Consider the following 12,563-nt stretch of genomic DNA (forward strand, 5'->3'; position numbering starts at 1 on the left):
TGCGAACGAGATTATTGGCAACATTAAACTATCCAGTACGAACGTGGAAATAGCGCGGCAGAGCCTTTCCTGCCCGACGCAATGGCCGCGGCCTGTTTCTACTATCGGTCGCCATTGTCGCCATTGTCGCCATTGTCGCCGGAATTGGGGTATAAATAGAAGCGCGCGAAAGGAGGGGGGATTCTTTTCTTCGACACGGACTCGAGAGGTTCTCTCTGGGACACTTTGATTTATTTCTATCGTATTTTTAAATTGTTTTGTGTTATTTTTATAGTGAATTGGTGTGTGGTTTCCCTGCTTTGTGTATCTTGGTATCGAAGGCTTTTGGTATTAAGGTATCCATCGCTGGGAATTGCGTATTGATTCATTATGGGGTTTGGGGATCACAATCAGTTGTGATTTTAAATATTTCTGGAATAGTAGAGGACTTATCGAGTTTCGGCTCAGTAAAAGCCGATTCCTAGGGAATGGGAGCCAGGTCACCTAGCGGTGGTAACGGACAGGCTGACTTTCCCTGGGAACGTTCTTCAGAGTCAGTGTACGCCTATGGAGTAAGGGCGGGGTCTTGTATTATACCGGAAGAGACAGGCCTAATTTTCTCCCTGGGTTTTGGAGGGTTTGAGATGCCATACCGGTGTCCTAAATCAACCAAGATCTTGTCCTCCTTATCTATTTATTTATCTATTCACACACTTATTCTTCGGCATCGGTATTTGTCTTTCCCAATCCTAACACGACAGATACCGGTGAGCACACGGGTGATAGGCGTAGGAAACAGAGCCACCCACTCGACGTAGGGGTAATTTAGACTAGGCTCTCTCACTGCACCTTGAGAGAGACCCCGCGAGTAATCTAAATGTGGAGCCCGGGCTTCTAGTTTGCTGTATCGTGTAGATTAGTTGGTTAGTTTAGAAGTAGGACTAGGATATGGTAGGCTTGAATTGTGTTTACCTCCACTTGGTAAGGTGGAGGTTGAATTTGCTCTATCTATTTGATTTGATATTTATCTGTGTGTGTCAATTGTGTTTACTTCTACTTGGTAAGGTGGAGGTTGTATTTGCTCTATTTAACTTAATTTGACTTTACTTGTGTGTGTTAATTGTGTTTTCTTTCCATTAACTATACAGCTACTTACCAATTTGCCTAAGGCTGCTTTAAAGCTTGCCTGCTACATTCAGAACCTAGCCATACTCATGGCGACATACTTACATAAATATAGACAACTAAATGACTGACCTTGACGTCCGACGAATGAAGAGTTTCGGCGTTTCACTTTTCATTCTATGTCCTAAGTTACAAACGCTAGTAGCCTCAAATACAAGTGAGACAAAATAATTCAACAACTCACAATGGAATAATATTTTATTTGCTGAAAGTAGAATCTCCTTTGAAGACTGTGGTCGTTCCTGGCAATGGACCTTGGATTGAATGAACCTGTAGTGGCTATTAATATCAACTATTTCAATAAGTAATAAGGCTCTACCAAATATTTTTCTTCTATAAACTTACAATGTAAGTCATATTGATTAAGACTAAGGCAGAGCAAGTCAGTGGTTAGCCGGTACCAGGTGATCCGGAAACTACTCATTAATCAATATAATAAAACACTATAACTTATCTCTACATTCTGCTGAAGTTGGGTTTGTTACTGCAGGAGTATTGTGATCACGGGTTTGATCCAGGAGCAGCCTCAGGCTGTGATTGACTTCCCTTTGAAATGTCCTCTCTTATAACATAAAGATGTGTTTATCTCCTAACAAGGAAGAGGTAGTATGCTCCTTCAGGGCTAACGCAGAGGAGGCGTGTCCAGTACGGGGCGAAGGCCACTTTCAGAGGCGGGGAGTGGGCCTCTGAACTTTAGCTGCGAAATAAAATACCTTCTTCCACACGAACATATCATAGACTATTGACAGACTACTTTAAACAACTAACTACATTTTTCATTGTTCTTCTTTTATCTTCTCTTTATTATTTAGTTATATTATATAATAAGTGAGCTCTTTTCCCATTATACTAAACGTACTAAAGGGTTACTTTCTAGGACACAACGTAGGTTCCTTATACTAGACCGCTAGCGATCACTTGGCCAATTTTATGACGTAAACAAGGTAAATCAACTTGTTAGGTTTAGGTAATTTTGTAGGTTGAGAACCCATAATAAGGTAATAATAAATAAATTCGGTTTGTAGGCATCGGAGTAAGCTTTAGGTTAAGAGTTTAAATCTAGTTTAAGGTAGGATTCGTTACAATTTTGGTGCCGTAGAAACCAGGATAATATGTATATTTTAGTAATTATTACCATTTACTTTATTTATTGTGCTTTGCTAAGTTTTTATCTTTCCATTTTTGTTTCACTGGGTTCTCAAATAATCATTTCTCCGCTAAATCAATTATTAGTTAAATTCAATTATGTTACATTGCTTGTAGATATGATATTAAGTTGATTTTGCCTTGTTTAGGTCGAGTGTTGTTATAATCTATTGTCATGTGACAATTGGTTATAGCAACAATTTTGTTGACGTGAAAAAGGAAAAGTATAAGTGGGAAATAGGAGCTCATAATAGGTAGTTGTATTGTTCTAAAGCAGCTTGTAGTCTTTTCTTATCGGTGCGGCATTCTTGTACATGTTGCCCTGAAAAAAAAAAATGATTATTTTAGCGACTATCAGTAAAACCAGTGAGTGAATAAAAGACCGAAGTTAGTGATGTTGTGATTTATTAAATAAAGGGTGAAGAAAAATAAGTTGACTACATTAAAAATGGTACTATCTTAAGTGATTTAGTAATTTAATAGTGAATTAAGTAGTAGTTGTAGTAATAGTATAGTTTGATATGAGTAAAATACGTTAGTGACTGAGTTGTGTAAAGTCAGGTAAAAACAGTTCGACCCCATGAACATAGCAAGCCTAGGAAGTTCCAACCACATTAAGTAGTTATAGGTAGTAGCAGGCTATTTTCTGCAACTCCACGTCTGGGTGCGCGCGCCTATTTTTCCACATTATATCATTACATTATGGTAGCATATAAGCACTTTATATCAATATATTATTAGTGGTCGAAACGTCGAGATAAATGTTGCTCGTGTGTTTGGCGTGATAGGTCCTGTTTGTGGTATTTTAACATAACAGAGATCATAAAGTTGAATAGTGAGAACAAGAGATTACCTGAAGTTAGGAGGGTATTAACAAATGAAAAAATTAGAAAAGGCTAGTACAACCAGCCCATCATTAAAGTGATGTAGGAATACTGTCAGATATGTAATAGAAACTAGAAAACCTGAGATTGGCATAGGTTATTAGATGGTTGCAGACAGTGGGGGCACAAACGAATAAAATTAATGCTTGAAATAAAGAGATGATATCTACAGAGTCCCTCAACTCTAACATCATTTATTTTATTATTTATTAATTAATATAAGAAAAAAATACAATTAATCATTTATTGCATCATTAAACCGCATCATGATTTGTATTGATGCTGCGTTGTTTCTGCATTCATTCTAACACATTGAAGTAGTTTACTTTATTTATTCATTCAATATAAAATTACATTATAATTTACATAAATGTCAGTCAAGTATAAGAATTTATAAAGAGATCACAAGGGTAAAAATAAGATAATGAAATACGAATCATGTCATGATGTGGAAAATAATAATTAAAATAAGACCGGGTCTCCTTTAGGGATTGTCATAGTAGTAGGAGCAATGTTGGTTTGGTTAACTAAATAGTTCATTGAGAATAGCTGACACCAACCGAGGCCACTGGATTGTGCGGGGGACTTGTGTCCATCCGTGGCTGTCCTGTGGCTGATGTGATGATGATATGATGATGATGATGATGAATTGGGAGTGAAGCAAAGAGTATTCTGAGTAACAAAGACAATAGAGTAATAGTAAGTTAACTAGGGCTGGACTGGTAGGAAAGATGGGTTTTCTAGAAACAAAAGAAAGAAGAAAATTAATTAAGTAATATGAGTCTGCATATAACTTCCCATTTGTATAGAATAATTTATAGATAAGGTAAGCAATGTTATGCAGGGTCGGCAGCGCGCGAGTGATACTTCGGGTGTTGCAAGCGTTCCTAGGCGGTGGTAATTGCTTAACATCAGGCGGGCCGCATGCCTGTTTGCCACCGAGTGGTATAAAAAAATAGAGGTAGTATAGGTAGTTAAGTTACTGTACCTTAATAAATGATGCTCAGCAGTGTTCGGTACATCAGCAATTCAGCATAGCCCTTGCTAGTGTGTAAACCACCGGACAAAAAGCAAGAGTTTTCCCGGGCCCAGGTCACCTGAAATATATTTTAGTATGGTTATAAATAAATTCATAATGTGAAGAACATTAATAAATTTTAAGAGTACATAGTATGACAGATTTCTGGAACATAATGAAGATAATTAGAAAACCATTTATAGCATACCTTTACTACCATTCTAATGAATGTTCTCCTTAGCTCTCAGGACTGTGACTAAAAATAAATACTCAGTGCTGAAACAAAGTAAAAACCAAAATCAAAATCTAAGCATCAAAATCTGGTTCTAGTTGTTAGACTCCTTATAGACTAAGTAGTGTGTAAGCAGTGTAGTCTAAGTAGTGTAACTACATTTAAGAATAAAATTAAATATAGATATATATTATACTGGGTCTAAGTTCGGTGAAAGTAAATTTATTCTCAGTCAAAGATCAATTTCATTCACTTTAAAATGTTATGACATCAGGTTAGTTTCATTAATTGATAATTATTTCAAGTAATAGCCACATTGCAAACAAACATATCTACATTACAATTAAATATAATGATTAGAAAAAGCCCTATCTACTAACTAAAATGATTGCAAGTGATCTTACTAGAGCATCAGATTGACAAAAATTAGGTATGCTAGCAAACTTTACCTTAAATTTTACCTTACTGAACTTTTGCCTTCTTGATAAAATCATTAAAACAATAACAGAAGGAGAATAGATAAAATGATTTGGTTGTGGACTATAGGTATTATCAGGAAATAAATGGTTAAGTTAGGTCCATTGCTTGATTATTAACTTTGTTAATAAGATTCATTAGTAGTACAATTACAATCATTTTCCGTCAAAACAGGTTAATAACTGATTATCATGGTATTTAGTGTGCAGGATAACTAGGTCTCAGATATCATCGTGGCTGAATTATTTACAAAACGAAAACTTATTTCATCAAAGTCACGGTTAAAAATTTAACATCTATATTAAAAATAAACAAGGGTACCTACTTACATTCAAGTTCCCTTTTTGTGAGATGTTGTGGGTACTTTTGGCGAGGTGGACTTGGTCGTTTGTTGTGATCGTTTGGCGAGTCTTCATATCGCGCTTTCGGTAGGATAGGGATAGTATTATTTTCATGATACTTCCAAGATTAACACAGATAAAAGAATAATCCGCGGGATTTCTTTAGGTTATTTATTGGTTATCGAATTGAATTCACAGTGACAGGTTAGGGGACCAGTAATGCTCGACCCTATACTGCTCAGCCATCACTGTACGACCTGATAATACGAACTCGTTTTGAATTAGATATATCACATCGTACAATGTTAGGTCGTACAAAATCAGGTTGTCCAATAGCACCTTGAACATTATCGGTACAGGATGATAAAGCTCGACCCGTGTTCCAAGTGACATGTGATTGAATTACCAGGTCGTACAAAATCGGTCGAGCATTGTCCAGGTCGTACAATAACTACACCCACAGGTTACAACGCGAGTGCTGCCACAAAACAATAATGTTTACTCGATAGAAAGACGCCCATTCATTATCGCAACTATGATTATAGTTAAAGGTTTTTAAGTAGTACTATTGTATTATAAGTTATTTATTGACTATTTAGCTTCGGTTAAGTTAGTTATGTAGTTATTCATATTATATAAGTTTTACTATTAAGATAAATTTAGATAATGTATGACCACCTTTAATAATTTTTAAATATTGAGTTGGCAGCATTGATTTGAAAGTGATGATGGCGATAGATCTATAGACAAAAACAGTTGTAATATAAAATATCAAATAAAGTAAAAGGACAAAAGTGCATGATTAACGACATTAAACAAAGATGAAGCGTAGACGTAAATGAGTTTTAATATTTCGGTAAAGAGCTTGTCAGGTTAGTGCATTAGTGTTGTCTAAAGTGTAATTTGTCTCTTTCTAACAAACATACAGGTGCGAGCAATTGTAAAATATATACGTTGCAATGTGTTCTATCTATTAATAATAATTTAAACGTTCATTACGGTAGGTAGGAGGTGGTCCGAATCGCGATTTGTAATTGAATGGTGACTTCGTTTATGAATACAAAAGCGAGAAAATATTTAATAAATATTTAATTTATTGTAATCTATGATAACACCAGCGCAGAATAGATAATTAGGCCCTATACCATGAAGTGCAAAACTCGAGCTTCGTATGTTGCCGTCCCGCTGACGCTTATGATGATTGATGCGCGAGTGAGGGAGACGGTGCGATGCGAGCTTCGATTTGCGAGTTTTGTAGTAGCCTCTTAGTAGTATTAAGTTGTCAAAATTGACGGTGTCAAAAGTCATTGATATCAGTTGTCAAACCTACCAGTTCGGAAACTAAAATAATGAAACGCAACCTTGATCATGACCGGTTGATTCACGAACGAATTTAGGAAAATCGGAACTAGATAACAATTTTAGTACCGTTAGGTTTTAGAAATCAATGTTTAGTGTAAGTAAATTATTTAGCGTGTAAAGTAGAATTAAAAATATGGCCGTGATCACATGTGTTTTGAAAATTTTATGATAGGATAGTAGTGTTCATTTATCCGAACGCAAAGATCAGTCAGTAGGTACGTACGTAGCTGTCAGAAGAAAACTGAAAACATCGTTAAAATACGTAATTTTTATGTTGCAAAAACATGAAATGACATGAAAATAATAGCGCAGGTTTTTGCTAAGTGAGTAAAATGGCTTCCTGTAGGTTGTGCAGTGCTGTTGTTCTTGTTGCCCGGCCAATACGTATGTGTGAAAACAAACTTTATCTCTCTAGCAAAAATTGGACTAATACTTACCTGATACGGCGGGTAAAGTATGAGTTGTAGACGTTGTAGTCTTATGGTGCAGTGTCATGTAAACGAATGCTGGGAACTTAGGTAGAAAATTTAGATAGGGTGAGTATGAAATTTCATTGCAAGATGTCCTAATTGATTCATTTATACTGATAACCTGGCAGCAGGGTAGTCCAATATCCAAGACGTTTCCAAATCGTTGAATGGATCAGTTGTACATTGTTACTGTACATAGTGGCCTACTAGAACAGGTAGATTTAGTGAGTGATTTTATTAGCAATATAAGGAATTCTATACAATTAAATTTTACTTATGTTTGGCAACTATAAGTAATGCAGGTAATCCTGTTTCCTGTGCTGCTTGATGTGTATTGTATTGTTATATGGAATAGGAATGAATTTATAGGTTTATGCGATTACATTTTGGTCGAAAAGCCTATTTTTGTGTGTATTTTGAACTTAGGTATGGTTTGGTAGTTAAAGTATCTGGGGGCACGGCATTATCAAGTTGAGTTAAACATTTAATATTTAGATGAACAAACATTGATAGGAAAAGAAAATACTAAGTACATAAAAATAAAAAAAAATAAAAAAAATTATTAAAAAAATTATTAGGTAATTTGCATTCTTTAAGTTCAAAATACAAATTACAAGTTCATTTATTTTTCAATCAGAGGTGAAATCAGGTGGATATAAATGACAGGTTATTTTCAGTAACACTATGTTGTGCCATAAGGCATACAGATAGTCACAGTTTCACATGCAGCATACTTCTTATGGACAATTAACAATTCATAAATTTCAAAATACATATCTACCTCATAATACTATCTACCTATCTCTGTCTATAACAGCCCTTATAGCGCCCGTCTTCGGTCATAGGCCTCCTCTCTACTTTTCCAGTCTTGCCTATTCATTGCCACTCGCATCTAGTTTACGCTAGCTTGTTGCAGGATATTGTCTGTCCATCTTTTGGTGGTTGTCCTCTACCGCAGGTGTTAGCACGGGGTCTCCACTCCAGGACTCTCATAATACTATATTATTATTATTATTGAAATAATACACTAGCAGCTCTTAGAGCTGATGCGTGTACATCACTGCACTTGTGAAAAACAAAAACAAAACTCATACGAAAATATCCTCATCTCCTGAGAGTAAGGAGCGGTGTCCTAGCTCCCCATAAACAAGACAAATAGAAAAAAAAAAAAAAGAAAAAAGAAGAAACAAAAAATTAGATTTTTGTGCTGAGATTCGAACTCGGGAGTCAAGCGCTGCTAAGGTTTGTGCCGCCGGTCAGTACCGCTCGGCCACGGCGACTTCTGAAGTGAGGAGCGAATTTATCGAGTCCTATCCGCTACGTGACGTACTCCCTCAAATGCAAGTAATTGCTTCCTTTCTTATTGCTGAGCCAAAAGTAGCAAACTAGGTTACCGTGTCTCTAACATATTCATCAACATTATAAAAAGCCTTCGCAACTAAAAATTGTAGATAGTTTTTTTTAACTGTTTTACATTCCCTCCTTTTAATATTTCTGCGGGAAGTTGTTGTATATTCTTGTTGCCATCCCGAAGAAACTTGTCATCAAAGCGTGTGTCATGGTTCAGGTTCGTGTTAATTCTACCTAGCTGTCACAAACTGTTAGACTATACCTTATTACTGTTTAACTAGCGTTTTCGGCCTAATTTAAGTAAGCCAGGCAAGAGTGAATTTAGGCTGTATTCATATGTATTATTATTATTATAGCCTCCTTATTTCCATTTTGAATCACAGAACATAATCACAAGTGCATGCATTGCATACTTAAGTTAACTATTATACTAGTTATTACATAAGCATTTCATAATAACATTTCAAATTTCACAATTATTTTATATAAATAATTTAAATTTTATAAACTTATTCATAAATTAACTCAAAAAAATGTTTATAGGTATATATGTAAATAGTAGTAAGTAAGTAATTTAGATGATGCATTATTCAGATAGTTGGTCAAGTAGAGTGGGCACAGATGTTTCTGTTTGTCTTGTGTGCTCGAGTAGTGTTGTTATGGTTAATAAAATTGGGTGCAGTTGGTATAGTCACTTTAAAATTGTCTGGATGATGGGAGTTCGTAGGGGGTGTGGCGGAGCATTTGGTGCTTGGTGGTAGTTATTTTGGTGCAATGGTTTTATAACTTAGTTTTCTTCGGAGCAACAGTAAAATTAATTAAGCATTACAAAATAAAATGTAGATGGAATAATAGTATGTTATTTCAAGAAGTTATTCTTGAGTCTAGAAAAAAAAATATGGACATGTTTTGCTGGAGGACATTTCTATTATTTGAGTTGTTTCTGGAAATAATTCGGAAAATTTTATAAAATGTATAAAAATATTATTCCTATGTCAGAGTGGCGTGTTAAAAAGGGGGGCCCATGAGAGTATTATATGTGATTGAGAACAGGGGTAGAGGGTTTAGTAAAGGTGCGAAAGAGCGCGAGAGGAAGAATGTTTCTGAGGGGATTCAAAATAAGACGAGTGGAAGAAATAAGGTATCCAGTATATGTGGGGCTCTGATGTTGGAATTTTATTTGACTTATTGACATTTGAACCGGAACCATTACACTCAACAAACAAAGCCCATGGGTGTAGAAGTTAGGAGTAAGCCAAAAAAAAAAAAAATTGGCAAAATGCAGTTAAATTGCCGCCCATGAAGTTTTCACATTCAACACAACATGATACTAGAACCCTACACGTAGCAATGACGATGCGTGATATTGTATAATCTCTACTATGATTGAGAATGAAACCCTCAGCATTATTATGAATTTTATGATTACGGGACGACACTAAAATTAAGTTGAATGAGAGGGCACTTGTACTCTTGCAAAAGGCTTGGTGCACAGAAGATGGAACCTAACAAATTTGTATTGTTTTTTTTAACAAAATCATTTTTAACGGATATAATCCGAAGTGATAGATAATGACACTACTTTGTTATAACAATAAGCGGGGAACTGGGAGTAAGGTGAATGAGGTTCAGGGACTGGAGATGGTTGCTTTGAAATAGCCTTTAAAGCAATGGTTTTAGACGCCGACGTTGAGCTTTGTTTTATGGAGGGACACGTTTGCGAAGGGCTTTGATCGTTAAAGGCAGAGCAAGATCGGGTCACTAGCTCTCGTGTATGGGACCGGAGGAATCATTTACCCTCGCTGAAACAATAGTTCCTCGTGAAACCCTTTCAGCGTTATTTCTTGCAACTAAAATCTAGTTTTTGTGCCTTAGTAATTTTATTCTTGGTTGATTTTAAGACGAATTATATACAATATAACGTTACGTTATTGTTGCAACATACACCAAGCTAGGAGTGGTGCGATTGAGGAGAGAGGATTAGGTTGCACTGCTGGGATTGGTTTTGAAAGCAATGGATTTGGCCGCCGACGTTTGGCATTGTCTTTAGAAGGGACACATTGGTACTGATTTCGGTCGACAAAGGCAGAGCAAGACTGGGTCAAATACTTTTGTGTGTATCACTAGGATCGGGGTGAGCCTAGCACAACTCACTTTTCCTTTTGAGGCAAGAGTCACTCGTGAAACCCCTTCAGCGTCATTTCTGGCATGTGCGGACTTGATCATTCGCTCCTTGAGTAGTATCACTTTTACGATTGGTCTAAATACACACCACTCAAAGATCTTGCCTGGAAGAAGTGAGGAGAGGCAATCATAGAAGGGGAAAATGTCAATAAGTTATTGTGGGCTGATGTTTAATTGGGTTTACAAATTCTACTCCAGCTAGATACATGTCCGCTTTCATAGAATTTGGGGGGCAATTGTAACAATACGGCCTATGGTCCGTAATGTTTCGCCTTATGTGAACATAGGTTTATTAGGAGAGGCTAAACTAATTTATTAATTTTATTAAATAAAGGTAAATTATGAACAAATAAAGCTAATCTACCCATAAATATGCGAACGAGATTATTGGCAACATTAAACTATCCAGTACGAACGTGGAAATAGCGCGGCAGAGCCTTTCCTGCCCGACGCAATGGCCGCGGCCTGTTTCTACTATCGGTCGCCATTGTCGCCATTGTCGCCATTGTCGCCGGAATTGGGGTATAAATAGAAGCGCGCGAAAGGAGGGGGGATTCTTTTCTTCGACACGGACTCGAGAGGTTCTCTCTGGGACACTTTGATTTATTTCTATCGTATATTTTAAATTGTTTTGTGTTATTTTTATAGTGAATTGGTGTGTGGTTTCCCTGCTTTGTGTATCTTGGTATCGAAGGCTTTTGGTATTAGGTATCCATTGCTGGGAATTGCGTATTAATTCATTATGGGGTTTGGGGATCACAATCAGTTGTGATTTTAAATATTTCTGGAATAGTAGAGGACTTATCGAGTTTCGGCTCAGTAAAAGCCGATTCCTAGGGAATGGGAGCCAGGTCACCTAGCGGTGGTAACGGACAGGCTGACTTTCCCTGGGAACGTTCTTCAGTGTCAGTGTACGCCTATGGAGTAAGGGCGGGGTCTTGTATTATACCGGAAGAGACAGGCCTAATTTTCTCCCTGGGTTTTGGAGGGTTTGAGATGCCATACCGGTGTCCTAAATCAACCAAGATCTTGTCCTCCTTATCTATTTATTTATCTATTCACACACTTATTCTTCGGCATCGGTATTTGTCTTTCCCAATCCTAACACGACAGATACTGGTGAGCACACGGGTGATAGGCGTAGGAAACAGAGCCACCCACTCGACGTAGGGGTAATTTAGACTAGGCTCTCTCACTGCACCTTGAGAGAGACCCCGCGAGTAATCTAAATGTGGAGCCCGGCTTCTAGTTTGCTGTATCGTGTAGATTAGTTGGTTAGTTTAGAAGTAGGACTAGGATATGGTAGGCTTGAATTGTGTTTACTTCCACTTGGTAAGGTGGAGGTTGAATTTGCTCTATCTATTTGATTTGATATTTATCTGTGTGTGTCAATTGTGTTTACTTACTTGGTAAGGTGGATGTTGTATTTGCTCTATTTTACTTAATTTGACTTTACTTGTGTGTGTTAATTGTGTTTTCTTTCCAATTAACTATACAGCTACTTACCAATTTGCCTAAGGCTGCTTTAAAGCTTGCCTGCTACATTCAGAACCTAGCCATACTCATGGCGACATACTTACATAAATATAGACAACTAAATGACTGACCTTGACGTCCGACGAATGAAGGGTTTCGGCGTTTCACTTTTCATTCAATGTCCTAAGTTACAAACGCTAGTAGCCTCAAATACAAGTGAGACAAAATAATTCAACAACTCACAATGGAATAATATTTTATTTGCTGAAAGTAGAATCTCCTTTGAAGACTGTGGTCGTTCCTGGCAATGGACCTTGATTGTATGAACCTATGAAGTGGCAATTAATATCAACTATTTCAATAAGTAATAAGGCTCTACCAAATATTTTTCTTCTATAAACTTACAATGTAAGTCATATTGATTAAGACTAAGGCGGAGCAAGTCAAGTGGTTAGCCCG

The 12,563-nt window shown here is 36.7% G+C and overlaps 1 protein-coding gene and 1 long non-coding RNA gene across 6 annotated transcripts in view; one reads left to right on the forward strand and one right to left on the reverse strand.

Annotated features, from left to right (window-relative positions):
- The window catches only part of brat (tripartite motif-containing protein brain tumor), a 603,590-nt gene that overhangs the window by 367,285 nt on the left and 223,742 nt on the right, over positions 1–12,563 (forward strand). The window lies entirely within an intron of this gene.
- On the reverse strand, positions 1,075–5,790 carry LOC141435576 (uncharacterized). 2 transcript variants are annotated; one of them, XR_012452188.1, is made up of 4 exons: positions 5,251–5,790; positions 4,421–4,488; positions 4,183–4,291; positions 1,075–2,632 (listed from the first exon to the last, which is right to left on the reverse strand). It is a non-coding gene; the product is annotated as an uncharacterized lncRNA (long non-coding RNA). The 2 variants fall into 2 exon arrangements; XR_012452189.1 differs by having other exon boundaries at positions 5,247–5,790.

The sequence above is a fragment of the Choristoneura fumiferana genome, chromosome 15, assembly GCF_025370935.1.
Source record: "Choristoneura fumiferana chromosome 15, NRCan_CFum_1, whole genome shotgun sequence".
Classification (NCBI taxonomy): domain Eukaryota; kingdom Metazoa; phylum Arthropoda; class Insecta; order Lepidoptera; family Tortricidae; genus Choristoneura; species Choristoneura fumiferana.